Source organism: Pleuronectes platessa, chromosome 24 (genome assembly GCF_947347685.1).
Source record: "Pleuronectes platessa chromosome 24, fPlePla1.1, whole genome shotgun sequence".
Classification (NCBI taxonomy): domain Eukaryota; kingdom Metazoa; phylum Chordata; class Actinopteri; order Pleuronectiformes; family Pleuronectidae; genus Pleuronectes; species Pleuronectes platessa.
This window is the reverse complement of record NC_070649.1, coordinates 11,934,818-11,957,060: the sequence shown is the minus strand read 5'-3', so window position 1 is coordinate 11,957,060 and position 22,243 is coordinate 11,934,818. Positions and strand designations below refer to the sequence as shown.

Below are 22,243 nucleotides of genomic sequence, written 5' to 3'. Positions count from 1 at the left end.
GTGGAGGGCTATTGGCGTGCCGACAGATAACAGAGAAAAAATATGAGATGACAATGAGCCACCCTAAGGGGAAGGAGAGGCTCATGGAAGGCTTTAAGATAGGGGAGACTCGGGTGCACGCCAGAGAACTAGTAAATGACGAGCTGGTAGTATCATTTATGAGTCTGCCCTTTTATATTGAGGACAGGGAGATACTGGCAAAGTTGCAACTATGGGGAGTAGCAGCAGTATCTCCCATTAAAAGAAGGATGTGGCCAGGGACAAATGTGGCAGACGGGACTAGGTTCCTGAAAGTAAAGTTTAATGATCATATACAATCGCTGCCGTACTCTGCAAGATTTGACACTGCGCTGGGGGCAGAGTATTTCAGGGTGCTACACGATAAGCAGGTGAAGGTGTGCAGGCTGTGCATAAAACCTGGGCACATAATGAGAGAGTGCCCGGAATTTCATTGCAACAGATGTGGAGTGCAGGGCCATTATGCAAGGGAATGCAAGCAGGGGAGGAAGAAATGTGATCTGTGCCAGAACCTTATGAGTGAATGCAGATGCAATAAGAGTGAGGCAGAAGATGACATAAGTGAGAATGGAGAAGAAAGTGAGAGCGGAGGCAGTGAGGAGGGGGAGGCAGAGGATATGGAAAGTGTGGAGGAGGGAGTCGGAAAAGAAACTGAGGAGACTGGGAAGGAGGATGCAAGCAGGCAGGAAGGAGAGAGGCCGGAGGAGAAGACGGAAGGCGGAAAGAAAGCTGGAACGGACCGGAACGAGAGAATGAGAGGAAACGACGAGGAGGAGGATGCGGGCAGGAGGAGAGGAATGCTGGCACGTGAGGTGAGGACGGAGGCGACGGCAGAAAGGAGGAGAGACGGGGCGGAGAAGAAACCGCCAAATACGAAGGAGACGAGAGGGCCAGAGAAGGGGGCGATGGTCGAAAGAAAAGACGGCGAGGAGGAAGCAGGCCCGGGGAGAAGGAGAAGAGAGGACGACACAGGAGGGAAGGGGAAGGCAACAGGTGGAGCGAAGCCCACTGAAACTGCAGAGGAGACCACCACGCCACAGACGGTAGGATCTGAAACAGACATGGAGTTAGAGGAGCAAATAAAACAACTGAGGAAAAGACAAACTAATCAGAAGCAGATGAGGAATAATAAGAAAAGTAGAACCAAAGGAAAATAAAATGAAAATAGCAATACTACTAATGTTAACAATAATATCAATAAATGCAAGGGGGCTAAAAAATAAAATCAAAAGACATCAGATCTATGGAGAGAGTAACTATGATATAATATGCATACAGGAAACGCACTGGGATGAGAGATGTATGAAAGAGGTGGAGGATGAATGGAGAGGAGATGTGTATGCAAATAATGGGGAAGGGAATGCAAGGGGTGTAGCAATATTAACAAAAAAAGGAGTGATAGGGAATGTGAGAAGGTGTGAAGATGAGGGAGAGGGGAGGGTTATAGGGATCAAATTCGAATATATGAATGAGGGAATGAAGCTGGTGAATGTGTATGTGCCGAATGAGGAGAAAGAAAGAAAGGTGATGTTTGAAAGGATGGGAATGATGTGTGATGACAACTGTATGATTGTGGGAGACTTTAATGTGTGGTGTGGGAAACTGGATGTATCAGCAAACATGCACTTTAAAAATGACACAACAAGGGAGGCATTAGATAAAGTTAAAAGTATGAAAGGAATGAATGATGTATGGAGAGATAGGAATCCAGAGGGGAGGGAGTATTCAAGAATACAAATGGTAAAAGGGGAAATAAAACAAAGTAGGATAGATTTATTATTAAGCACTAAAAGCATAGCAGACAGGATAAAAGGGATAGAATACAAAACTACAACGTACAGTGACCATAAGATGTTAAAATTCACAATAGGGGGGGAAACAAAGAGGAGAGGAGGGGGAGTGTGGTGCATGAATGGACAGTTGCTTAAAAATGAAAAATATAAAAAAGAAGTGAAAGAGTATATAAGGTGGGAGATGAGTGACAGTATGTATGAGGAAGACACAGGGAGGTGGTGGGAGAGGTTAAAAGAGGGGATAAGGAATATGAGCAAAAAACACAGTAGGAGCAGGGGAAAGAAAGAGAGAGAGAGGGAAAACAAATTAAAAGAGGAGGTAGAGAGAGAAGAGAAGAAAGCAGGGGAAGGGGGTAATTATGATATCGAGGGATATATAAGGAAGAAAGATGAACTGAAAGAAATAGAACAGTGGAAATGTAAAGGAGCAATAATAAGAAGTAGAGCGAAGTATGCAATAGAGGGAGAAAAATGTACAGGTTATTTCTTAGGGCTAGAAAAAGCAAGGCAGGAGAAAAATTATTTTGAGCAAGTAGAAGGAAAGAGAGGTGAAAAAATAACCGACTTTGTAGGGATAGTTGAAAGAATAGAAGAATTTTATAGACAGCTATACAGGAAAGAGGAGGTAGATGATGAGAGCAGCAGGGAAGTCATAAACAAGATAGAGGCTAAATTGAGTGATGAGGATAGAGAAATGTGTGAGGGAGAGATCAGTAAAGGTGAGATAGAGATAGCAATAAATGGGTTAGGGAGAAATAAAAGTCCAGGGATAGATGGGATAATAGGGGAATTTTATATAGAATTCAGAGTAGAACTAGCGCCAGTGTTAGAGAAGCTATTCAGGGATATAGAGGGGAAGGGAGGAATGCCGCACAGTATGACAACAGGATTAGTTAGCATAATTTACAAAAAAGGGAACAGGGATAAACTGGAAAACTACAGACCACTCACGGTGTTAAATGGAGATTACAAAATACTAGCAAAGGTGTTAGCAAATAGGATGAAGGAAGTGATAGGGACGGTGGTGGGAAGAACACAAGCATATAGTATACCAGGGAGAGACATAGCGGACACAGTAAGTAGTATTAGGGACACAATAACATACATGAGGGAGAACAGTGAAGGGATAGTAGTTAGTTTAGATCTGAACAAAGCATTTGATAGGGTAGATCACGGGTATTTATTCAAAGTATTAGAGAAGGTGGGATTTGGGGATAGGATGATAGGATGGGTTGGGAGATTATACGAGGGAGCAGCCAGTAGGATAAAAGTTAATGGGACAATAACAAATGAAATCAGATTAGAAAGATCAGTGAGGCAGGGATGTCCGCTATCAGCGTTGCTATATGCACTATCGGCAGAGCCGTTGGCGGCACTCATCATGCAAAACAAGAAGATTAGGGGCATAGGGTTACCAGGGGGACAGGAGAGCACACTATACCAGTACGCAGACGACACAACGGTGACAGTAAGAGATAGGGAAAGCGTAGAAGAGGTACTACAAAGCGTAGAGCAGTATGGCAGGGCATCAGGAGCACGAGTAAACAGAGAAAAATCAGAAATAATGCATTTTAGAGAAAGAGGAGAAGGGACAGGAGAGACAGGATTGAGGGAAAACAAAGACTATTTCAAGGTGTTAGGAGTGAATTTAGGAATTAAAGGAAAGGAAGGGAGGGATAGGCAATACGAAGGGATAGTGAACAGTATCAGGAAGACATTAGGATTCTGGAAAAAAAGAAGATTAAAACTAAAAGGGAAGGTGATAGTGGTGAATTCACTCATAATGAGTAGGCTGGTATATGTGATGAATGTGATGGATGTGCCAGAGAAAGTGATGAAAGAGGTGGAAGGGATGGTAAACAATTTTTTGTGGGAGGGGAGGGGAGTTAGAGTGGCAAGGGAAGTGCTAGAAAATGAGTATGAGGACGGGGGACTAAAACTAGTGAATTTAGAAGGGAAAAAGAAAGCGCTCAGGGTAAAAATGATGGTAAGATACTTAAAAGATAACAGGGATCAAGTGTGGAAGGTGTTTTTGAGTGATGCAATAAATAAATGTGGTGGATGTGGAGAAAGTGGAGTGTACATGGTACTAAAAAAAGGAATGATGGATGGTGCGACTGAAATATACAAAGAGATGCTTGGAGCGTGGGGAGAGTTTGTGAGAGGAGTGAAGTATGAATGCAAGAATGTGAGGCAGGTATGGGAGCAACCAGTATTTTTAAACCCAAAAATTCTGGCAGAGGGAGAAACTATTTTCAACAGGGTGATATGGAGGGCAGGGATAAGAAAGGTAAAGGATATGGTGTATGAGTATATACCAGGCTTCATGGGAGCACAGGTGATTGTGGACGAAGTAAGAAGGAATGGGGATGAAATATGGTTGGGGACAGCAAAAGGAGTAATAGAGAAAATAAAGAAAGCAATGCCTAAAGAATGGATGGAAATGATTGAGAGAGAGAATGAGGAGAGGGGGGGAGATAAAATAGAGATGTATGTGGGAGAAGGAGAATGCAAGGTGAGACTGGCTAATGTGAAAACCAGAGTGTTTTATAAATGTATGAGAGGGAAAGAGATAAGGAGACCGGCTGCAGAGAAAGTGTGGAGCAGAGTTATGAAAGGAATGGATGAGGAGAGCATATGGGAGAATCTGAGAGTGAAAGGGAATAGCATTGAATGCGAGCATTGTGATTTCATGCTAAGGCACAACCGGATTTTTAATAATCTAATAATAAGTAAGTTTGACTGCAATGTGGGAAAGGAGTGCGATGTATGTGGTGAGGAAGTGGAAACATGTATGCATGAGTTTGTTGAATGTAAAGCACTAAGGGGATATTTTGAAAAAATAAAGATGTTAATAAATAAATGTTGGAAAGGGAAATGGGTAGAAAGAATGGAATGGAAGAAGCTGTGGCTGTTTGGTGTGAATGAAAGTCAGAATGGATGCAATGTGAACCTAATGAACTATGTGCTGAGCCATGCGAGGTATGCAGTGAAAATAAGAAGGAACACAGCTCACTATGAGAAAAGGAAATATGATGTGTGGACTGTGTTTAAAAACTTAACAGAAAGAGACGTGAGACAGAGATGGGGCTATATTGAAGAAAACGAGTTCAGAAAGGGTTTGTGGATGGAAGTACTTTTATTGAAATAGTAAAAGGAGATGTGAATGAGGTAAGAATGAATTTTGGTTGAAAGGGATGAATCTTTTTTTAGGATTTGATTTTGATTTTAATAATTTTTTGATTTGTGTGTTTTCTGTGGAAAATAATATGCATAATGTACAGGACTGGGAAGGGGATGACATATCACAAAATGTGTTAAAATGTAATGTACATAAATATGCATAAAATGTAATGCAAAATATTTTTGATAATAAAAAAAAAAAAAAAAAAAATATGCCCGATCTCGTCTGATCTCGGAAGCTAAGCAGGGTCGGGCCTGGTTAGTACTTGGATGGGAGACTGCCTGGGAATACCAGGTGCTGTAAGCTTTTTCCCGCTTTTACCTGACGTATTTACAAGTATAAATAAGGCTCAGTGGGTGGCCTCATTCGCTTACGGCCACACCAACCTGAATACGCCCGATCTCGTCTGATCACGGAAGCTAAGCAGGGTCGGGCCTGGTTAGTACTTCGATGGGAGACTGCCTGGGAATACCAGGTACTGTAAGCTTTTCTGTTGTTCCCTGATGTATTCACATCTATAAATAAGGTAAAGTGGTCGGAATCATTTGCTTACGGCCACACCAGCCTGAACGCCCTTAACACCCTGAACGCATCATCGAGTGACATCATCCAGAAACACGTAAGCAAGCCACCACGGGTGACTGCCACGGACTTTTTTCTTTTTCTTTTTTCTTCTTCCCAGCTTTTTTCTTGGACTATTTCTATTTCCACCTATTCCTTTTCTTCTTATGTGTTAATCCAACCGGACGTTAAGTGTTGAGATTGTCTTGTCTTGTGTGCGTGTGTCCCCCCGCGGCAGTGACGCACTGTGCGGGGGTGAGCCTGTGTGGGTGTTTGCCCGCGGCAATGGCGGAGACAAACACGGAGCGGGATAGCCGAGACGCTGTCACCACCGTGGGTGACAGCGAGAGAGGAGAAGACATGGCGCAGAGCAAGAGTGGCACAAGCACTGAGAGAAACGAGAGGGAGTTAACTGTGATGGTGGAAACGGAGGGAGAGGGCGAAACGACAGTTATGGAGTTGATGCGTGGTGTCAGGGAGTTGTGCGGAAGGCTGCTGGCGTGCAGACATTTAAGTGAAAATAAATATGAAATAATGATGAGCCACCCCAAGGGGAAAGACAGGCTAATGGACGGGTTCAAGATGGGAGACACGAGGGTCCACGTCAGAGAATTGATAAACGATGAGCTGGTCGTGTCATTTATGAACCTGCCGTTCTATATTAAGGACAGAGATATCATAGCGAAGTTACAGCTCTGGGGTGTCTCGGCAGCATCCCCAATCAAAAGAAGGATGTGGCCGGGCACAAATGTGGCTGACGGAACAAGGTTCCTAAAAGTGAAATTTAACAGCCACATACAGTCGCTGCCGTATTCAGCTACATTTGACACAGCTCTGGGGGCCGAGTACTTCCGGGTTGTACATGATAAACAGGTGAAGGTATGTAGGATGTGCATTAAACCAGGCCACATCATGAGAGAGTGCCCTGATTCCACTGCAACAGATGTGGAGTTCAGGGCCATTTTGCAAGAGAATGCAGCCAGGGGAGGAAAAGGTGTGAGCTGTGTAAAAACTTGATGAGTAGTGTAGATGCAACATGAATGAAGGATGAAGAAGGATGAAGAAGGAGAGCGGGCGAAGGAGGAGACGAAAGGCAGAAAGAGAGAAGAAGCGGACCGGATGACAAAGGAGGAGAGGACGAGAGGAAACGACGCTGAGGTGGAAGCAGGACGGAGGAGAGGAGAGCAGGAGCCAGAGGTAACGATGGAAAGGAAAGGGTCGACAGAAGGAAGGAGGAGAGACGGAACGGAGAAGACAGGTCTGGAGACGGGAAGGCCAGAGATGACGACAGAAGCAAGGAGAAGCGGGGCGGAGGAGAAGGGTCTGGAGGCAACTGGAGAAGGAGCGGTGAAGGCAGGCCTGAAGGAGAAGGAGACGACAGAAGCAAGGGGAGTCGGAGCGGAGGATGCAGGCCTGGACGCTAAGGAGGGGAGAAGGCGCAAAGAAGAGGAGAAGGGAGAGAGGACGGAAGTGCTGAGTGGAGCGACGCACAAAACGAGTGGGGAGGAGACCACCACATCACAGAAGGTAGGCTCAGAAACAGACATGGACTTAACGGAAATAACACAACTAAGGAAAAGACAGAATACCCAGCGGCACATGAGGATTAATAAAAAAATTGAGAATAAGGAAAAACCAAAATGAAAATTACAATACTAATAATGTTAACAATAATTTCAATAAATGCTAGGGGGCTAAAGAACAAAAACAAAAGACATCAGATATATGGAAAGAATAATTATGACATAATATGTTTACAGGAAACACACTGGGATGAGAGATGTTTAAAAGAGGTGGAGTATGAATGGAGGGGAGATGTGTATGCAAATAATGGAGAGGGGAATGCAAGGGGAGTAGCAATATTAACAAAGAGGGGAGTGATAGAAAATGTGAGACGGTGTGATGATGAGGGAGATGGGAGGGTGATCGGGATCAAATTTGAATATATGACGGAGGGAATGAAGCTGATAAATGTGTATGCTCCGAATGAGGAGAAAGAAAGAAAGGTGATGTTTGAAAAAATGGAAAAAATGTGTGATGACAACTGTATGATTGTTGGGGACTTTAATTTGTGGTGTGGGAAACTGGATGTGTCAAAGAACATGCATTTTAAAAATTATACAACAAGAGAGGTATTAGAAAAACTAAAAAGTATGAAAGGACTGAGTGATGTATGGAGAGAAAGAAATCCAGAGGGGAGAGAGTTCTCAAGAATACAACTTGTGAAAGGGGAATTAAAACAGAGCAGGATAGATTTAGTATTGAGCACGAAGGGCGTAGCAGAAGGGATAAAGAGTATAGAATATATAACCACAACTTATAGCGATCACAAGGTGTTAAAATATACAATAGGAGGGGAAACAAAGAGAAGAGGAGGGGGGGTTTGGTGTATGAATGGTCAGTTGCTTAAAGATGAAAAATATAAAAAAGAGGTGAGAGATTACATACAGTGGGAGATGGATGAGAGCATGTATGAGGAAGACACAGGGAGGTGGTGGGAAAGGTTGAAAGAGGGGATAAGGGTAATAAGCAAAAAACACAGTAAAAATAGGGGAAAGAAAGAGGGAGAGAGAAAAAAGGGTAAAAGAGGAGCTAGAGGAAGAGGAGAAGAAAGTGGGGGAAGGAGGCAATTATGACAGAGGGATACATAAGGAAGAAAGATGAACTAAAGGAGATAGAACAGAGAAAGTGTGAAGGTGCAATGATTAGAAGTAGGGCTAGATATGCAGTAGAGGGGGAAAATGTACAGGATATGTCTTAGGGCTAGAGAAGACAAGGCAGGAGAAAAATTATTTTGAGCAAGTGGAGGGAAAGGGAGGAGAAAAAATAACAGATTTTGTAGGGATAGTGGAAAGAGTGGAAGAATTTTATAGAGAGTTATATGAGAAAGAAGAGGTAGATGAGGAGAGTAGCAGACAGGTGATAGACAAGATGGAGGCTAAACTGAGTGATGAGGATAGAGAGGTGTGCGAGGGAGAGATAAGTAAGGGAGAGATAGAGAAAGCAATAAATGGGTTAGGCAGAAATAAAAGTCCAGGGATAGATGGAATAATAGGGGAATTTTATATAGAGTTTAGAGAATAACTAGTACCAGTATTGGAGAGATTATATAGATGGATAGAAGAGAAGGGAGAAATGCCGCATAGTATGACAACAGGGTTAGTTAGTATCATTTATAAAAAAGGAAGTAGGGACAAATTAGAAAATTACAGGCCACTCACAGTGTTAAATGGGGACTATAAGGTTTTAGCAAAGGTGTTAGCAAACAGATTGAAGGAAGTAATAGGGACGGTGGTGGGAAGCACACAAGCATATAGTATACCAGGGAGAGACATAGCAGACACAATAAGTAGCATTAGGGATACAATAATACACATGAAGAAAAACAGTCGAGGGGTTATAGCGAGTTTAGATCTTAATAAAGCATTTGATAGAGTAGATCACGGATATTTGTATAAAGTGTTAGGAAAGACGGGATTTGGAGAGAAAATGATAGGATGGGTGAGGAGAATGTATGAAAGAGCAGGAAGTAAGATTAAGGTAAATGGGATAGTCACAGGTGAATTTAGAATAGAAAGATCAGTGAGGCAGGGATGTCCGCTATCGGCTTTACTGTACTCCTTGACGGCAGTGCCGTTAGCAGAACTCATTTTGAAAAATAGGAGGATTAGGGGCATAGAAATACCGGGTGGACAGGTGAGCACTCTATATCAATATGCGGATGACACAACGGTGACAGTTAGGGATAGGGAAAGTATAGTTGAAGTATTAGGGAGTGTAGAATTATATGGTAGGGCATCTGGAGCAAAAATAAATATAGATAAGTCAGAAATAATGTACATAGGTGGGAGTAGAGAAAAGAAGGGAGAGATAGGATTGAAGGAAAACAATGGGTACATGAAGGTGCTAGGAATAAACTTGGGGATTGAGGGAGAGGAAGGGAGGGATAGGCAATATGAAGTGATGATAAATAGCTTGAAGAAAACGTTAGGGTTTTGGAAACTAAGGAAGTTGAAACTAAAAGGTAAGGTAGTAGTGGTGAATGCGCTGATTATGAGTAAAATGATATATGTGATGAATGTGATGGATGTGCCTGTGAGAGTGTTGAAAGAGGTGGAAGGGATTATAAGTAACTTTTTGTGGGAAGGGGGGGGGGGGAGTAAGGATAGCAAGGGAAGTTTTAGAAAATGATTATGAAGACGGGGGATTGAAGTTAGTGAATCTAGAGGGGGAAAAGAAGGCACTAAGGGTAAAAATGATGGTAAGATACTTAAGGGAAGATGGAGACCATGTGTGGAAGGCCTTTTTGAAGGAAGCAATGTATAAATGTGGAGGATGTGGGGAGAGTGGAATGTACATGAAATTTAAAAAAGGTATGATGAATGGGGTGACTGAAATCCACAAAGAGATGTTTGGAGCATGGGGTGAGTTTTTAAAAAGTGTGAAGTATAAATGCGAGGATGTGGGGACAGGTTTGGAAGCAACCAGTGTTTTTAAATCCCAAACTCACGGTGGGAGGAGAAATGATTTATAACAGGGTGATGTGGAGGGCTGAGATAAGAAGGATAAGGGATTTAGTGTATCAGTATATACCAGGATTCATGGGAGCACAGGCAGTGGTGGATGAAGTAAGAGAGAATGGGGATGAAATTTGGCTAGGCACAGCAAAAGGTGAATTACAAAAAATTAAGAAAGCAATGCCCAAAGAGTGGATAGGAATGATAGAGAGAAAACATGGTGAAGGGGGGAAACAAGATAGAGATGTATGTTGGGGAAGGTGAGTGCAAGATGAGTCTGACAAATGTAAAAACAAGAGTGATGTATGAATGTATGAGAGGAAAAGAGATACGGAGACCGGCTGCAGAGAAAGTGCAGAGCAAAGTAAATAATGAAAGAGATGGATGCGAGAAAGATATGGAAGAATGTGAGAGTGAAATAGAATAGTATTGAATGCGAACATTTTGATTTCATGCTGAGGCACAACCGGATCTATAACAACCTAATAATCAGCAAATTTGACAGCAGGGTGGGAAAGGGATGTGATGTATGTGGGGAGGGAGTGGAAACATGTATGCATGAGATTGTTGAATGTGGGAAATTAACGGGATACTTTGAAAAAATGAAGGAACTAATAAACAAGTGCTGGAAAGGGGATTTGGGGGTGATGATGGAATGGAAGAAATTGTGGCTGTTTGGTGTGAATGAAAGACAGGATGGATGCAATATTAATCTAATGAACTATTTGCTGAGCCACGCCAGGTATGCTGTAAAACTAAGAAGGGATATGGCCCATTATGAAAAAAGGAGATGTGAGGTATGGACGATCTTCAAACATCTGATAGAAAGAGATGTGAGATTGATATGGAGTTATATTACGGCCACACCAACCTGAATACGCCCGATCTCGTTTGATTGCGTTCAGGTGTGCAACCAGGAAGTGAAGGGAGCAGGAAAACGTTTGTTTGCAGATTAGGCTGATATAGAAGCCTGGTGTTTTTTCTTTTTATTGATTTGTAGAGTATATGATTTTGACAAAATCGTAATTTAATTATAGTTGAAAACCTCCCCACAGCTTTTTTTTGCTGTTTGGGGAGGCCTTTGTTTGACGAATGGACCACATGGCAGCAGACAAAGGACCGGAGCAGGCAATGCCTAGCAGTGGAGTTGGAGCACTGGAGGAAGAAGGAAGGAATGGGATTGAGAATCGGACAGAAACAGGAGAAGGACGGCAGAAAGAGTACGGGAAAGAGCTGACCGTGGACGTTGAGGTGGAGGGAACAGCAGTGATTTCTATGATGGATATTCTACGGGAAGTGAAAGTGCAATGTGGAGTGGTGAGCGGGTGCCGTGTGAGAGGGAAAAAAAACTTTGAAATTACCATGAAGGATGAGGTGGGAAAGCGCAAACTGCTGGATGGCGTGCGTGTAAAAGGAGCCTTAGTGCATGGCAGAGAGATTGTGAACAACGACATGGTGGTTTATTTTATCGACTCACCTGTTTATATGGAAGATGCAACAATACTGGGAAGGCTGGAGGAGTGGGGTGTGCGGCCAATATCTGTTATCAAACGGCGCAAGTGGCCGGGGACGGAGATTGTGGACGGGACAAGATTTTTAAAAGTCCGCTTCAATGAGCAGGTACGATCACTCCCGTACTCAACCAAGCTAGAGACACTTAGAGGAGCGGAGTACTTTAGAGTAATACATGGCCGACAGGTGCGGGTGTGCCGACTCTGCATCAAGCCAGGACACATCTTCAGGGAGTGCCCTGATTTCAAGTGCTTCAGGTGCCAGAAGACCGGGCATTATGCGCGGGAGTGTGAGGAACGAAACGCAGCGGCGAGAGAGGAGGAGGAGGAGAAAGGAGAACGGATGGAGGAGAAAGACGGAGAGAGCGATGACGGAAGGGGAGCTGAAGAGGAGGCAGAAGGTGGGAACGAGGAAGCTGAAAGAGAACTGGAATGGCGGTATAGATCTGACAGCGGCGACAGTGCTGAGAAGGACGGTGACGAACAGATGATGGAGCAGGGGGGAAAAGCGGAGGACGATGATGCGGCGGAGGCTACAGACGATGAACGAGGGAGAGCAGAACAGGTGGAAAAAATAGACGAGGAGCAAAGAAAGGAGGGCAGAGGACAAAAGGGAGGGAAGGAGAAAAAAGAACAGAGACTGGCCGCCAAAAGGAAAGCAGAGGAGGAGAAGACACGGGGAGAGAATAAAGGACCGCGGTCTGGCATGTGAGTGGACAATGTTTTTGTTTGGTACGTTTGAAAAAAGAAAAGACGTTAATTTTTGTCTAATGAATTTTGTTTTGAGCCATGCCAGACTCGCGGTCGTCTGCAGGAGGAACTACGCACACTTTGAGGGGCGGAAAGTGAAAATAAAAATGTTGTTTAAATCAATCATGAAAAGAGATGTGAACTTGATGTATAAGTATGGAGGGGAGAAGGCGGAAAATTTCTTTGTGAGTGGGAGTAAATTAATCTTTGAAGGGGAGGGAGGGGAGATAATGTTTAACTGGTGAAAAGACTGGGGCATGCAGATTGAGCTGTATTTTCTGATTTGACGTAACATTTGTCCTGTCTGCATTAGAATTGAGTGAGTTTTTGTGTAGGATGGACAAGAGAAGGGGATTAAGTTGGATTTTTCTCAGAGATGATTCATGTAAATAATACTCTGTGTTATAGCTTGCTGTAAATGTGTGAACTGGAAAATAATAAAAAAAGATTAAAAAAAAAAAAAAAAAAAATAAGAATACGCCCGATCTCGGAAGCTAAGCAGGGTCGGGCCTGGTTAGTACTTAGATGGGAGACTGCCTGGGAATACCAGGTGCTGTAAGCTTTTTTCCACTTTTACCTGACATATTCACCTGTATAAATAAGGTTTAGTGGGTGGCCTCATTCGCTTACGGCCACACCAACCTGAACGCCCTGAACACCCTGAACGCATCATCTAGTGACTTCATCAACCTGCAACATGGAAGCAAGCCACCACGGGTGACTGCTACAGACTTTTTTCTTCCTCTTTTTCTTTTTTCCTTCTTCCCAGCTTTTTTCTTGGACTATTTCAATTTCCACCTATTCCTTTTCTTCTTATGTGTTAATCCAACCGGACGTTAAGTGTTGAGATTGTCTTGTCTAGTGTGCGTGTGTCCCCCCGCGGCAGTGACGCACTGTGCGGGGGTGAGCCTGTGTGGATGTTTGCCCACGACAATGGCGGAGACAAACACGGAGCGGTATTGCAGAGACGCTGTCACCCACGGAGGTGACAGCAGGAGAGGAGAAGACATGGCGCAGAGCAAGAGTGGCACAAGCACTGAGAGAAACGAGAGGGAGTTAACTGTGATGGTGGAAACGGAGGGAGAGGGCGAGACGACGGCTATGGAGTTGATGCGTGGTGTCAGGTAGTTGTGCGGAGGGCTGCTGGCGTGCAGACATTTAAGTGAAAATAAATACGAAATAACGATGAGCCACCCCAAGGGGAAAGACAGGCTAATGGACGGGTTCAAGATGGGAGACACGAGGGTCCACGTCAGAGAATTGATAAACGATGAGCTGGTCGTGTCATTTATGAACCTGCCTTTCTACATTAAGGATAGGGATATTATAGCGAAGCTACAACTCTGGGGTGTCTCGGCAGCATCCCCAATCAAAAGAAGGATGTGGCCGGGCACAAATGTGGCTGACGGAACAAGGTTCCTAAAAGTGAAATTTAACAGCCACATACAGTCGTTGCCGTATTCAGCAAAATTTGACACAGCTCTGGGGGCCGAGTACTTCCGGGTAGTACATGATAAACAGGTCAAGGTATGTAGGATGTGCATTAAACCAGGCCACATCATGAGAGTGCCCTGAATTCCACTGCAACAGACGTGGAGTTCAGGGCCGTTTTGCAAGAGAATGCAGCCAGGGGAGGAAAAGGTGTGAGCTGTGTAAAAACTTGATGAATGAGTGCAGATGCAACAAAAGCGAGGCAGAGGAGGTCACGAGTGAGAGTGAACCAGAAAGTGAGAGCGGAACCAGTGAGGAGCGAGTCTGTGCTCGGGTTACTGCACATGCTGCAAATACCTCTGGGTCAACAGGTCCCCTCACCACTGGGGTAGAACAACCTACCAGTGAAGGCAGTAGATCAGGCCATACTTTGTTTCCAGACAAATCACTCCCTAGGATGATCACCACTCCTGGAACCGGTAATGATGGCAGGTCTAACATGGACACCTGTTCCTTAAGTAAAGCACAAGACAACAAAAAACGATGCCCTACCTGTGAGCACACATTGTAAAAGCAACGTCTTCTCTACATCAGTCCACTGGCAGTCTTGACTTAACCGCTCAAAAAGACAAAAGAAATTATCCACAGCCTTCTCACAATTTTTGTAGTAACCTTAAATTATAATCTACATCAAAAGTATCTGTGGAAAATGCTGGCGAAACTGGAGACAACTTAAGCTCTTTAATCAGCTCCAGTTCAACCTCACGCAGACTAGTAGTTACCTTTAATCGTTCAAACTCCCATTCTTGCTCCCTGGCATGAACTTACTCTTCATGGGCACGTGCTTCATTTTCCTGTTTCTTCTGTTCAAATGTTATGTCACCAAAGTCAGAAAGGAAAAAACTTGCCCTTTAACCTTGATCTGGCAGCTACTTCCTCTTCAGCAAAAACCTCATCTCTGGAACGAACAGAAGGGGGAAACACTGGCAAAACACCAACCTGTCCTAGCTGGGCCTTTAAGTGGAGTGCATTACTTCCTTGCGAACCGTTTTAGGAAGCTCTATTTCATAATGCTCTGCAATTTTTAGCAACAGCTCCCTGGTACATTTTCCTAGCACCTACCGATTGGAGACTGCACAAAATCCTCCATGGTAGCTATCGTTTCAAACGAACCAGCCCAGATAACCCTTTTTAAACAACAATTATGTTTAATTAATATGTATTTCATCACCTTGGGAATACCTCTCCCCTGACTATCTGCCTATCCAATGCTAACTACCTTCTCTAGACCCTAGTCTTCATGCATTTCATGAAAGGTGTTTTAAACACAAAACCAATGACAAGGTAAAGCCCCAGCTATGCTATTACTCACCAGACGGACTTGGACGTGTACCCAAGACACAAAGTCAAATCATGTTTATGCACAAAAATAACAAACCAACAGACCCCCCGAGAGAGATACTGTTGCTTATTTCTACCAGGAAAGGTAACTCCAAATGGAAATCCCTCTAATTAGTTCCTGATAATGAATGCAATTAGTCCCTCCGATGTAAGCTCAAAGTACTAAATTCACACTCTAAAGTTATCACACACCCTGGACACACCCAGGCAACCAGTACACTATTCCAGGGGAACCTTAACCTACTAGAGGCCTATTACTTTCTCAGGTCAGAAAAGAGTGAGAAACAAACCTGGATCTGGTTTTCGGACGAGCCCCCACTTGTTACACCTTGGCTCATGTGTGCAACAAGAAACACTGGATGGCTCAAAGCTCTGCAGTTTCAGTATTTATTCTACAGGAATAATACTACAAAGAACAAAATACAAAGAAAACCTCCACATGTCCATGTGATAGTAGACCCGGTGAATGAGAGACCAGAGCCCAGTCTGCAGGCCTCTTAAGTAGTGGCCACCCCAGGTGTGCCACATCCCCACTGATCACCGTAGTCCGACTCCGCCTACAGGAGCCTGAAACACAAAACAAGCACAGCAGACAACTCCAGGGTCGTCACAAGATGAATGAAAGAATGTATGAGGAAGATATAGGGCGGTGGATGGAAAGGTTGAAAGAGGGGATAAGGGGCATGAGCAAAAACACTATAAGAACAGGGGAAAGAAAGAGGGAGAGAGAGAAAAAAGGTTAAAAAAGGAGTTAGAGGAAGAGGAGAAGAATGCTGGGGAAGGGGGTAATTATGACAGAGGGATACATAAGGAAGAAAGATGAACTAAAGGAGAACAGGAAAAGTGTTAAGGTGCAATAATTAGAAGGAAGGCGAGGTATGCAATAGAGCAGGAGTGTCAAACATACAGCCCGGAGAAAAGTCAAACCGCCATCTCACTCTATGCCAGTGATTGTCAAACTGGTGGGGTTCAGAGGCATACAGCTGGGGCTCGCGACCGGGAGGGGGAAATGTGAGGCGGAACTAATGTGTTGACGTCCGCATCTCTTTAACGATGGAACAGTAAACAAATCATTCTTTCGCCGTAGCCAGAGGTCGGCCATTCTGCAGCGGCTCCCTGTACAGTGTTGTGCATGTCGCACAGTGAGATCAGAGTTCGTGACAAGATCAGAGCTTGTGACAAACAAGAAACGGTGTTCAAAAACCAAACTGGGATACGGGGTACGCTAAGCGTTTCAGGGGGTACGCTGTAGTGTGCATGGAGCCCCAGGGGGCTGGAATCCCACCTCAGCCGGCGCGTGCCGGCCCTCACCTTTCACTTTCAATGCGTGCATCAGACTCCTAGGTCAGTGTTCCAAGACGGTTCGGACCCCCCCGTTATGTTGGTTTTCATTTTGGTATCAACCGCCGCCAGCCCCCCACAGCCTAAGCGACGTGACGTTGTCCAGGGCAGAGAGGAGTGGCGGTGAGAAAAAAAGCGCGGGGGTACGAAGCCCACTTGAGATCAAAGTGGGCAGTATGTGGCCCCATAACTAAAATGAGTTTGACACCCCAGAAATAGAGGGTGAAAAATCTACAGGGTATTTCTTAGGGCTAGAGAAGAGAAGGAGAATGGAGAGATAGAGAAAGCAATAAATGGGTTAGGCTGAAATAAAAGTCCAAGGATAGATGGAATAATGGAAGAATTTCATATAGAGTTTAGAGAAGAATTGTTTACCAGTGTTGGATAGATTATATGGATGGCAGAGAAGGGAGAAATGCCGCACAGTATGACAACAGGGCTAGTTAGCATAATTTATAAAAAAAGGGAATAGGGACAAATTAGAAAATTACAGGCCACTCACAATGTTAAAGGGGGACTGTTACCACCTGGCTCAAGGCTGGCAACAAAAAGGGAGATCCACACACAGAGCTTTCCATCAAATCTTATTTATATTACTGAGACAAAGGATCAGGCTGGTGCAGCAGGCCCTGCTGAGAGAGAGAGAGAGAGAGAGAGAGAGAGAGAGAGAGAGAGAGAGAGAGAATCCCAGGAGAGCAGTCCAATACTTTCTGGGAAGGCCCACCAAGGTGGGCAGGTAAGTGGCTGAAGCTCCATCCACCAACACTGAGCAAGGCACACAGGCAGGTAGAATGAGGGTCGTCAAAGGACTATAAGGTATTAACAAATGTGTTAGCAAACAGAATGAAGGAAGTAATAGGGACGGGGGTGGGAAGCACCCAAGCATATAGAATACCAGGGAGAGATATAGCGGACAAAATAAGCAGCATTAGATACAATAATACACATGAAGGGAAACAATGAAGGGTTAGTAGCTAGTTTAGATCTTAATTAAGCATTTGATAGAGTAGATCACGGTTTGTATAAAGTGTTAGAGAAGATGGGATTTGAAGGGAGAACGATAGGATGGGTGAGGCGAATTTATGAAAGAGCATAAAAAATCCACCCCCCCACGACCAGGCTCTGTGCCTGTCTACCGAAAGTGTGAAGAGGGCACTCTCCACTATCAACCCCCGGAAAGCAACAGGCCCAGACAACATTGCAGGCCGTGTACTGAGGGACTGCGCAGAGGAGCTTAAGGACATCTTCACGGATATCTACAACTAATACAACTCATCTGTAAACTGGACCAGCTGGGGCTCAACACCTCCCTTTGCAATTGGATTCTGGACTTCCTCAGTGAGAGGCCACAAGCAGTACGGGTCGGCAACAACACCTCGAGCAGCGTCTCACTCAGCACAGGGGCCCCACAAGGATGTGTGCTTAGTCCCCTGCTCTTCACCCTGCTGACTCACGACTGCACATCAACCTACAGCACCAAACACATGGTGAAGTTTGCGGACGACACAACTCTGGTGGGTATCATCACCAAGAACGATGAGACCCACTACAGGAAGGAGGTCACGCTTTTGACCACCTGGTGCAGAAACAACAACCTCCTGCCGGATGTCAGCAAGACAAATGAGATTGTGGTTGACTTCAGGAAAAGCCACACTGAGCGCCCACCACTGACCATCGATGGTGCTGCTGTGGAGCGAGTGAGCAGCACCAAATTCCTGGGGGTCCTCTCCTGGGCCACCAACTCTGCATCACTGGCGAAGAAAGCCCAGCGGCGCCTCTACTTCCTCCATGAACTCGAGAGCGAGAGCTCCCACACTAATCCTGAACACTGTCTACCGGGGCACCATTGAAAGCATCCTGTCCAGCTGCATCACTGTATGGGGCAGTAGCTGCACTGACCACAGCAGGAAAAAACTGCAACGCATAGTAAACACAGCTGGTAAGATCATTGGTGCCCCACTCCCTTCCTTGCAAGACACTTACACCACCCGCCTCACCCGGAAAGCCACCTCGATTGTGAGTGACACCAGCCACACCGCACACGGTCTGTTCAGCCTCCTACCCTCTGGAAGAAGGTATAGGAGCCTCCGTTGCCACACCACCATACTCAGGAATAGTGCTATACACCAAGCTGTCAGGAAGTTAAATTCTCTCCCCTCACTCCCCCCAGCCATATCCTCCAGTCTGACAGGAAGCTGAAGGGTACATGAAGGTGCTAGGAGTGAATTTAGGCGTTGAGGGAGAGAGAGGAAGTATGAAGTACTAATAAATAGCATAAAACAAATTTTAGGCTTTTGGAAGCAAAGAAAGTTGAAACTATTAGGGAAGGTAATTGTGGTAAATGCACTAATAATGAGCAAGATGGTATATGTGATGAATGTGCCTTTGAAAGTGATGAAAGAAATAGAAGGAATCGTAAGCAATTTGTTGTGGGATGGGAAGGGAGTTAGAATAGCAAGGGAAGTTTTAGAAAATTAGTATGAGGACGGTGGACTGAAACTAGTTAATTTAGAGGGACAAAGAAAGCACTAAGGGTGAAAATGATGGTGAGATATTTAAAGGAAAACAGAGATCATGTGTGGAAGGTATTTTTGAGGGATGCAATAAATGGTGGTGGGAGAGGCGGTGGACTAGTGGCAGAAACTTGGACTATTGGCAGAAAAGGTCTCTGGTTTGTCTCTAGTTCGACTCCACGGAGAAAACACAAAAAGACGAACCTGGATTGATCTGTCCAAAAATCCAACACGATTCTCCCTACCCTGTCTAGTGCACCTTACTCCCCCAACATCTGCTCCCCGGGCGCCGTACATGGTTGCTCACTGCTCTGTGTGTCCTGCACCAGATGGGTTAAAAGCAGAGGTTACATTTCCCTACAATTGCATGAGTGTGTCTGTGCATGTGCATGTGTTTGGGATAAATAAATGTATCTAAATCTTAAGTAAATGTGGAGGATGTGGAGAGAGCGTACTGTTCATGGAATTTAAAAAAAGGCATGATGAATGGGGTGACTGAAATCTACAAAGAGATGCTTGGATGCTTGGAGCCTCTCCTGGAACCGTCACCTTATCGTGGTGGAGAGGTTTGCGTGTCCCTGTGAACCTGAGGGCTGTGTTGTCTGGAGCCTTGTGCTCCTGGTAGGGTCTCTCATGGCAGAGTGGTCTCAGGTGAGGGGCCAGACTAAGAATGGTTCAAAAAGCCTCAATGAATGTCGATACAAGAGGAGATGGGACCCAGCCCGGAGGAAGCCCGGGGCCCCTGTCTGGAGCTAGGCCCAGACGGAGGGCTCGATGGCGAGCGCCTGGTGGCCGGGTTTGCCACGGAGCCCGGTCGGGCACAGCCCGAACAAACTACGTGGCACCCCCCCTCTTTTCATCTCATGGGCCCACCACCTGTGGGAAGACCCGTTGGGGTCGGGTGCGCAGCCACATGGGTGGCAGCGAAGGTCAGGGGTCTCGACGGACCAGACCCGGGCGGCAGAAGCTGGCTCTGGGGACGTGGAACGTCACCTCGCTGTGGGGAAAGGAACCGGAGCTTGTGAGGGAGGTGGAGCGCTACCAGTTAGATCTGGTGGGGCTTACCTCCACGCACAGTCTCGGCTCTGGTACCGTACTCCTGGATAAGGGTTGGACTCTATTCTTCTCCGGAGTTGCCAAGGGCGTGAGGCGCCGGGCGGGTGTGGGGATACTCATAAATCCCCGGCTGAGCGCCGCGGTGTTGGAGTTTACCCCGGTAGACGAGAGGGTCGCCTCCCTGCGCCTAAGGGTTGTAGGGGGGAAAACTCTGACTGTTGTTTGTGCGTATGCACCAAACAGCAGCTCAGAGTACTCGGCCTTCTTGGAGACCCTGAATGGAGTCCTGCATGGGGCTCCAGTAGGGGACTCCGTAGTTCTGCTGGGTGACTTCAACGCCCACGTGGGCAACGATGGAGATACCTGGAGAGGCGTGGTGGGGAGGAACGGCCTCCCTGATCTGAACCCGAGCGGTCGTTTGTTATTGGACTTCTGTGCTAGTCATGGATTATCCATAACAAACACCATGTTCGAACATAAGGGTGCTCATAAGTGTACCTGGTACCAGAGTACCCTAGGCCGAAGATCAATGATCGATTTTGTGATCGTGTCATCTGATCTGAGGCCGCATGTTTTGGACACTCGGGTAAAGAGAGGGGCGGAACTGTCAACCGACCACCATCTGGTTGTGAGTTGGATCAGGGAATGGGGTAAATTTCCGGATAGACCTGGTAAGCCCAAACGAGTAGTGCGGGTGAACTGGGAACGTCTGGAGGAGGCCCCCGTCCTAGGTATCTTCAACTCACACCTCCGGCGGAGTTTTTCTGGCATTCCTGTGGAGGTTGGGGACATTGAGCCGGAGTGGGCGGTGTTCAAAGCCTCCATTGCTGAAGCTGCGGCGGCTAGCTGTGGCCTCAGGGTCTTAGGTTCCTCAAGGGGCGGTAACCCTCGGACACCGTGGTGGACACCGGTGGTCAGGGAAGCCGTCCGATTGAAGAAGGAGGCCTTCCGGGATATGATATCCTGGAGGACTCCTGACTCGGTTGCAGGGTACCGACAGGCCCGAAGGGCTGCAGCTGCTGCCGTGTCGGAGGCTAAGCAGCGGGTGTGGGAGAAGTTCGGAGAGGTCATGGAGAAGGACTTTCGGTCGGCGCCAAAGTGTTTCTGGAAGACTATCCGGCACCTCAGGAGGGGGAAACGGGGAACCATCCAAGCTGTGTACAGTAAGGATTGGACTCTGTTGACCTCAACTGAGGAGGTCGTCGGACGTTGGAAGGAACACTTTGAGGAACTCCTGAATCCGAATAACACGCCCTCTATGTTGGAGGCAGAGCTCGAGGTTGATGGTGTTTCGTCGTCAATTTCCCTGGTGGAGGTCACTGAGGTAGTCAAACATCTCCGCAGTGGCAAAGCCCCAGGGATTGATGAGATCCAGCCAGAAATGCTAAAGGCTCTGGGTGTTGAGGGGCTGTCATGGTTGACACGCCTATTCAACATCGCGTGGGAGTCGGGTACAGTGCCAAAGGAGTGGCAAACCGGGGTGGTGGTTCCCCTGTTCAAAAAGGGGGACCAGAGAGTGTGTACCAATTATCGGGGTATCACACTTCTCAGCCTCCCTGGTAAAGTCTACTCCAAGGTGCTGGAAAGGAGGGTTCGGCCGATCGTCGAACCTCAGATTGAAGAGGAACAATGCGGTTTTCGCCCCGGACGTGGAACTACGGACCAGCTCTTCACTCTCGCAAGGATCCTGGAGGGGGCCTGGGAGTATGCCCATCCGGTCCACTTGTGTTTTGTGGATCTGGAGAAGGCGTATGACCGGGTCCCCCGGGAGAAACTGTGGGAGGTGCTGCGGGAGTATGGGGTAAGGGGGTCTCTCCTCAGGGCCATCCAATCCCTGTACTCCCAAAGCGAGAGCTGTGTTCGGGTCCTCGGCAACCAGTCAGTTTCGTTCTCAGTGGGTGCTGGTCTCCGCCAGGGCTGCGCCTTGTCACCAATCCTGTTTGTGATATACATGGACAGGATATCGAGGCGTAGTCGTGGTGGGGAGGGGTTGCAGTTCGGTGGTCTGAGGATCTCGTCACTGCTTTTTGCGGATGATGTGGTCCTCATTGGATCATCGGCTTGTGACCTTCAGCACTCACTGGATCGGCTGGCGGCCGAGTGTGAAGCGGCTGGGATGAGGATCAGCACCGCTAAATCTGAGGCCATGACTCTTAGCAGGAAACCG

General features: G+C 46.1%; 1 protein-coding gene and 1 non-coding gene across 2 annotated transcripts in view; both read left to right on the top strand.

Moving 5' to 3' along the window:
• LOC128431094 (uncharacterized) overlaps window positions 1–22,243 on the top strand; it is an 870,493-nt gene that overhangs the window by 251,421 nt on the left and 596,829 nt on the right. The window lies entirely within an intron of this gene.
• Window positions 5,364–5,482, top strand: LOC128435015 (5S ribosomal RNA). Its single transcript, XR_008337683.1, has one exon. It is a non-coding gene; the product is annotated as a 5S ribosomal RNA (ribosomal RNA).